The sequence below is a fragment of the Oncorhynchus gorbuscha genome, linkage group LG05 (genome assembly GCF_021184085.1).
Source record: "Oncorhynchus gorbuscha isolate QuinsamMale2020 ecotype Even-year linkage group LG05, OgorEven_v1.0, whole genome shotgun sequence".
Lineage (NCBI taxonomy): Eukaryota > Metazoa > Chordata > Actinopteri > Salmoniformes > Salmonidae > Oncorhynchus > Oncorhynchus gorbuscha.
In genome coordinates this window covers 62,263,273-62,269,239 of record NC_060177.1, presented here as the reverse complement: position 1 = coordinate 62,269,239, position 5,967 = coordinate 62,263,273, and the positions used below count along the sequence as shown (strand labels likewise).

The following is a 5,967-nucleotide window of genomic DNA, read 5'->3' as shown; positions in this document are numbered from 1 at the left end:
CAGTCCTTTTCCCTTCAAAATACTTGTTACATTGCTATATACTATTATGTGGCAATCCAGAAGATACATCCAGGCAAATTCCTGGTGTGGCAACGTTATAACCAGTGACAAAACATACCACCTCCAAGAGGTAGGCTTTATTCAATTCAGTGGCAAGTACTATGTGGAGTAAAAATACTGGGTCTCAGCAAACCATCATGCATCAGCAATGCTCTGCTTTGTGTGGGAGCAGACCAAAGCCAAAGCAAGGCAGTGGTGAATAGTAATGGGTGTTAAAAAAATAAAAGAGAAATGTGTATTTGGAAGTCATTAAACACCTAACACCCACTCCTTCTGTGTAACCACAAAGCCTATAGTAGTGTGGGACAAAATGCTTTCCAATGTGACAATTGATTGTTTTTTTGAGGCAGTTGTTGGTTGATTTCATAATTGGTATGATTTTTCACAAGTACATGAGTGTCATGCGATGATGAGCTTTAGAATCCTGGGCCTAATGCAATGCCCCTAAGTTCAACCTAAAGATCAATAATGTATTAAAACCAAGCACTTATTGAAATAATGGAATGTTTTTACTGGGGACAAAGGGTGTCAGAACCATGTCTTCTGTATGGGGTGCAGTGTTTAAATGCCAACACGCTTACATTAAAACAATTTAAATATCTGGGAAACTAGAAAAGGACAATTACCGAAGTAAATATAGTGTGCTTGCTAGTCTTGAAGTATTTATGGTTGTAAAATAGTAGTAGTAATGGTAGTGGTAGTGACGGCAGTAGTAATAGTAGTAGTAGTAATCGTAGTAATAGGGTTTTCATAGGCTTTGTGTTAGTGACCTATTTTGGGGTGGTTTGTATGTGTGGAGTTATTATAGTGGGTATAGTTGGCTAGTAGAAAAGGCTAGAGTGATTACTATATATAAGCCACATAATGTGTTAAGCTGTCAAAATGTTTTAGTTTGAACATTCTGTAGGTTTTGTGACAGTGATTTCAGTTTAGAATGTTGAAGCCTCTATTTCGCCATTGAAATGAATAGCATATAACAAGCTTTATAGTTTATGAAGTAGGAATGGTAGCAAAAAGCTGTGTCGAAGCCATCTAAGTTGAGTTAGTCTGCACATTTCAACGGTGGTGTTTGTAGCCGAAACAGATCAAGAGCAGTGGTGAATACAATGTTTACATTGGAGGTCTATGGAGTGTTAATACTACAAATAGCATCAACAATCTTTTGACAAGCAATCTGAGTTGAGTCAGTCTGTACATGACATTAGATTGGTGTTTGTTGCTCTAATGGTATAAGGACAGTGGTGAATCCAAATACTTCCCATTCAAGCCTTTGGACTTTTATGCACACTCAAAACAGTTATAGTTCAAAAAGTATCAAAACGATCAAAAAGCTGTATACAAGCACACTCTTCCAAATCGGTCTGCATGTTAGAATGTTTGAATGGTGTTTCAATCTTAAACGGTTGAAGATTAGTGACCAGAATCCTTCCCATTCCAATCTATGGCACCTGAAATGCATTGGGATTTATGCAAACATGGTTGTAATGTGAAAAGTCTACCTAAATGTTTTTTTTTCTAGTAACAGTACCAGTGCCAGCCTGCATGTTTTAAAGTTGTTTTGGTGTTGGTAGCTTTAAAGTTTCAGGAGCAGTGGTGAATCCAAATACTGCCCATTCAAGCCTATGGAGCTTTAATGCACATTTAAAATGGTTATATTTAAAAAATGTAAATTGCATTAAAAAAAAGCTGTATACAAGCACAGAGGGAGACCACATGTTGGAAGACCACAGTATCAATTCTGCCGACAACCACAGATGATTGGCTACCCCTAGCTGCATGATAACTGTGCCCAAAACGACTTAATTTATCAACACTGTACATTTTTGAGTAGATTGGATAGTGACATCATTTATTAGGCTATTAATAATCTAATCACTGTGTCTGAGCGAGTAGAGGCATAGGCCTATAGGCTCTATCAGATACATTTATTTTCTCTCCTTTGCACAGGAAACATGTGGGTCTTTGATAAACACATTTCATGCAATTCCACTACTCTTTACATGACCAAAGACATTAGCAGAATATTTTTTTAATAAGACAGATCAAGGGATAGCCTAGGCCTACTCTGCTAACACTGACAAACAGATCAATAAAAAAAACGACACTGTCTTGAATGCAACCATCTATTCTAGGCCTACAAAAAGGGGATATGTCCATCTAGCCTAAAGGAGGACATTGTCCAGAATTTTTCCAGTGGTACTGTATTTTTGTTTACAACATTTGCTAACATAGGTACACATATAACCAATGGTATACACGGATGTACTCTTATTCTCTCGTGACATTCATTGGGACCTCTTCATCTGCAGACAGAAATTCGCAGCTCTCTGTATCTGAGGACAGAAAGCATCACAAAGAAACATGCTTAATTATACTTAAATTAGACAGCACTGAACATTATGTTGCTATATCTCTCTGTGCTCAGTTTTTCTTCCTAGGGACCGGAACTGGAGAATCTTTTCATAATGTCCTCCCACAGAGTACCTGCGCTATTCAGAGTAGCTACTATCCTTTCTCTGACAGCTGGCGCTGCTAACATTAATCCTTTCACCCTCTAACATGGCTGTTAGCTAGCTAACTACCTAGCTTCACATGCATTTCGAGTTTGTGTTTTTACATTTACAATGATAAATACATCAAGATAGCTAACTAGCTAAAATTAAGTTAGCTATCTAGTGATATTTAATTCACTTAGGTAGCTATACAGTATGTGAAGTTATCTAGCTAGCTAACATTACATTAGCAGGTCATTTGAGTTAGCCTGCACAGTAAGTTCCTGTAGAATGCTAGCTAAATATTACATTGTAAAAAAATAAAAATAAACATATATTTACTTACTTGAATAGGTTCTCCCACTGCCTCCATTTTCTGGGTCCTTTGAAAAACAAAATAATGGGCAATCATCTCGATGTTTCTGTCATGACTTCTGCCGAAGTTAATGCCTCTCCTTGTTCGGGCGGTGGTCGACGTCACATTGATCCATGTTTCATTTGACATTGGTTTTGTCTTGTCTTCCTACACACCGGGTTCACATCCCATTCATTAATTGTTGTGTATTTAACCCTCTGTTTTCCCTCATGTCCTTGTCAGATATTGTTTATTGTTATGCTCGTGATTTATGGATTGGTGTGCGACGGGTTCTTGTACCCACGTTTATTTTATTATATACTTTGGTTTTGGAGTTTGTTTTACGTTATTAAACTACTACATTATACCAAGTTTGATTCTCCTGCGCCTGACTTCCCTGCCACCTACACACACGACATGACAGTTTCTGGTGGTAGAAAAACACAGGCTAAGGTGTAAGTGTTGACTCTTGTCTTCCAACATGGTGTGGTTGCTAGGTGATTTGTGACGCATCTGCAACCCCTTAATACTATTCCAGACCGGTCTACACGTTTTAAAGTTTGAGTGGAATTTCTATCTTAAAAGTTTTGAAGTTGTTTTGATGTTGGTAGCTTTTACAACTTTTGTCCTACGGGTGGCAATGGAAAGCAAATAATAAGTATGAACAGTTTCTAAAGTTGTGCTTTGCTTTCAGCAAGCACACCTAATAAAGACATATACTGAAAGTCTGATTGTGTGGCAGTCATTCTTAGCAGTAAACAAAAGTTATGATTCAGTGTCTACAGTATGTGATTAATATTGTGACTGGGGACTGGTTAATTCTGTTGAGGTGGACTCTACTTGATCAGTTCTTGACATTTGCCCAATCTTGTGTCATACTGCTGCTGTCGGATCCTATACTGTAGATTTTTGTTTCTGACAGTGTTTTTTAGAGAGAAACAGTCTGTGTGATGTCAGGTGAAGACTATATGTAAAAGATTTGGAAAGAGAATCAAGAGAAGTCAAACAGGCAACTAAATGCCTGAGAAACGTCCCAGTGCTCAGATGTACAGCGACAAGCACAGTTGACGTGGGCATGACAAGCTAGCAGCAGTAAAGCTCAGGACACGCTGTCCCACTGGAGGCCCAGGACTGGACAACATTCTCAGCAACTGCTCTATGTGTTTTACGTGTTTAATAAAAAAGGCAAGAAGAAGATCCCCTCTTCAACCAACCCTTCCTGCACAATCTCATGTCTTTGATCTTTCCCTGTTTTTCTCAGACAGTCAGCTTTGGTTTTGATCTAGGTTTGAATTGCCTTGACATATCTGATACATATTATTAAAGCAATACAATCCTCACTGAGAGGTGGTAGGAATCTCTTCACTGCTGGAAAGGGATGTACGGTAGAGAACGACAATGCCACTGCACTTCGTTGAAACACCCCCCCCCCGACAAAAACAGAATAGAAATCATTGCCAAGAGTTTCACAAGGGAAATTAATTTGTAAAGTTTCTTCACACTAGTCCCTGACAGATGATTCCTTTTTAAATTGATTATAGTCCTACAAAGCCTTGAGATTTTGACAGACAAAAGAGAATGCAGCTCTTTATTTTGAATTATTTTATGTCTACAAAGCATCAAACATATGTTGTTTCGCAATAAAAGCACAAGCCAAACAAAAGACCTTTCATCAACCACATTTGGAGAGAAATCTAACAATCATATCTGAACTTTGCACCTACTTTTATTTTATTTAACCTTTTTAACTAGGCAAGTCAGTTAAGAACAAAGTCTTATTTACAATGACAGCCTGCACCGGCCAAACCCGGACAACGCTGGACCAATTGTGCATCGCCATATGGGACTCCCAATCACGGCCAGTTGTGATACAGCCTGGATTCGACCCTGGGTGTCTGTAGTGATGCCTCAAGCACTGAGATGCACTCAATTGCAATGTGGTACTTGGTCAGTACTATGCAGAATAACACTTACAAAAAAAACGACATGAACAAAAAAGACGTGAAAACACATTTGAAAAAACAGGCATGTGAACAAATCTGTTTTTTTAAAAAATAAAAATTCACAGAAGTGGTTTAACGGACTCGTGTGTGGAATTTCACAATAATTTTTACATGTGAACAACTTACAATGTCAAGTGGGAAAAACAGACAGTTGGTTTTCGGACAAGTGAAGTTTCACATGGGTGTTTCACATGACGTTTCCCTATATTTCATATGTGAAATAAACATTCTACAATTGTTTTTGTAACTGGCGGTATTAGAATCCGGGTCTCCCATGGGAGAAACCAATGTCTTGACCAATGTCTTGACCATAACATTCATTCTGAAGTCGCAGGCGGGGTTACCTCATCACGTGACCATGAGCAGCCATTAGCAACTCCATGACCGCTAAACTTTCACGTGTATTTTCACACTTCAAATGTCAACTAGGGCTGTCAAATTATTTTTTTCCCCCCCATTAAGTTTATTGCAGGATTTGCTGTCATTAGTCATGACTAATCTGCAAATAATTTGCTCCAATTGATGTTTTCAGTATACGCTTTTAGACAATGTGATAAAAAAAGTGCACAAAAATACCAAAAGCTTACTTGAGTTAACTGATTAACTCTGAAAGCGCTAATTTGAACATGTCAAACAGGATAAATAAGGAGACTCGGAGCGCTAGCTTCTCTGTTATTTTCATTGAGCTTCTTTCAACGGTCACTCACAGACACATGCGATCATTTTTTATATGTGAAACTACAATTCCATATGTGAAAGTGATTTCTCATGTGCAACTGCAATTCACAAGTGGTGATTTTTTTTTCTTCTTCTCACATGTGAGAAGTGGTATGAACACATGAACTCCAAATTTTATGATGGTGAAAATCTGGTTTTACATGTGAAATATTAGCTCAATATGTGAAAACAGCTATTTCATGTGAAATATTGATTTTTCTGCACATTTCTGCACACTTTTCTGCAATGGTTGTAAAGATGGGTAGAGGTCTGTCCATAATAAAGAGATGTTCTGCTTTTTTGACACCACACTCCAAAAAGCAAGTCCTGCAGGCTCTAG

The 5,967-nt window shown here is 38.0% G+C and overlaps 1 long non-coding RNA gene across 1 annotated transcript; it reads right to left on the bottom strand.

Moving 5' to 3' along the window:
- Positions 1 to 2,073: 2,073 nt before the first annotated feature.
- Positions 2,074 to 3,298, bottom strand: LOC124035195. Its single transcript, XR_006838698.1, has 2 exons — positions 2,899 to 3,298; positions 2,074 to 2,393 (listed from the first exon to the last, which is right to left on the bottom strand). It is a non-coding gene; the product is annotated as an uncharacterized LOC124035195 (long non-coding RNA).
- Between the last annotated feature and the right edge of the window lie 2,669 nt (positions 3,299 to 5,967).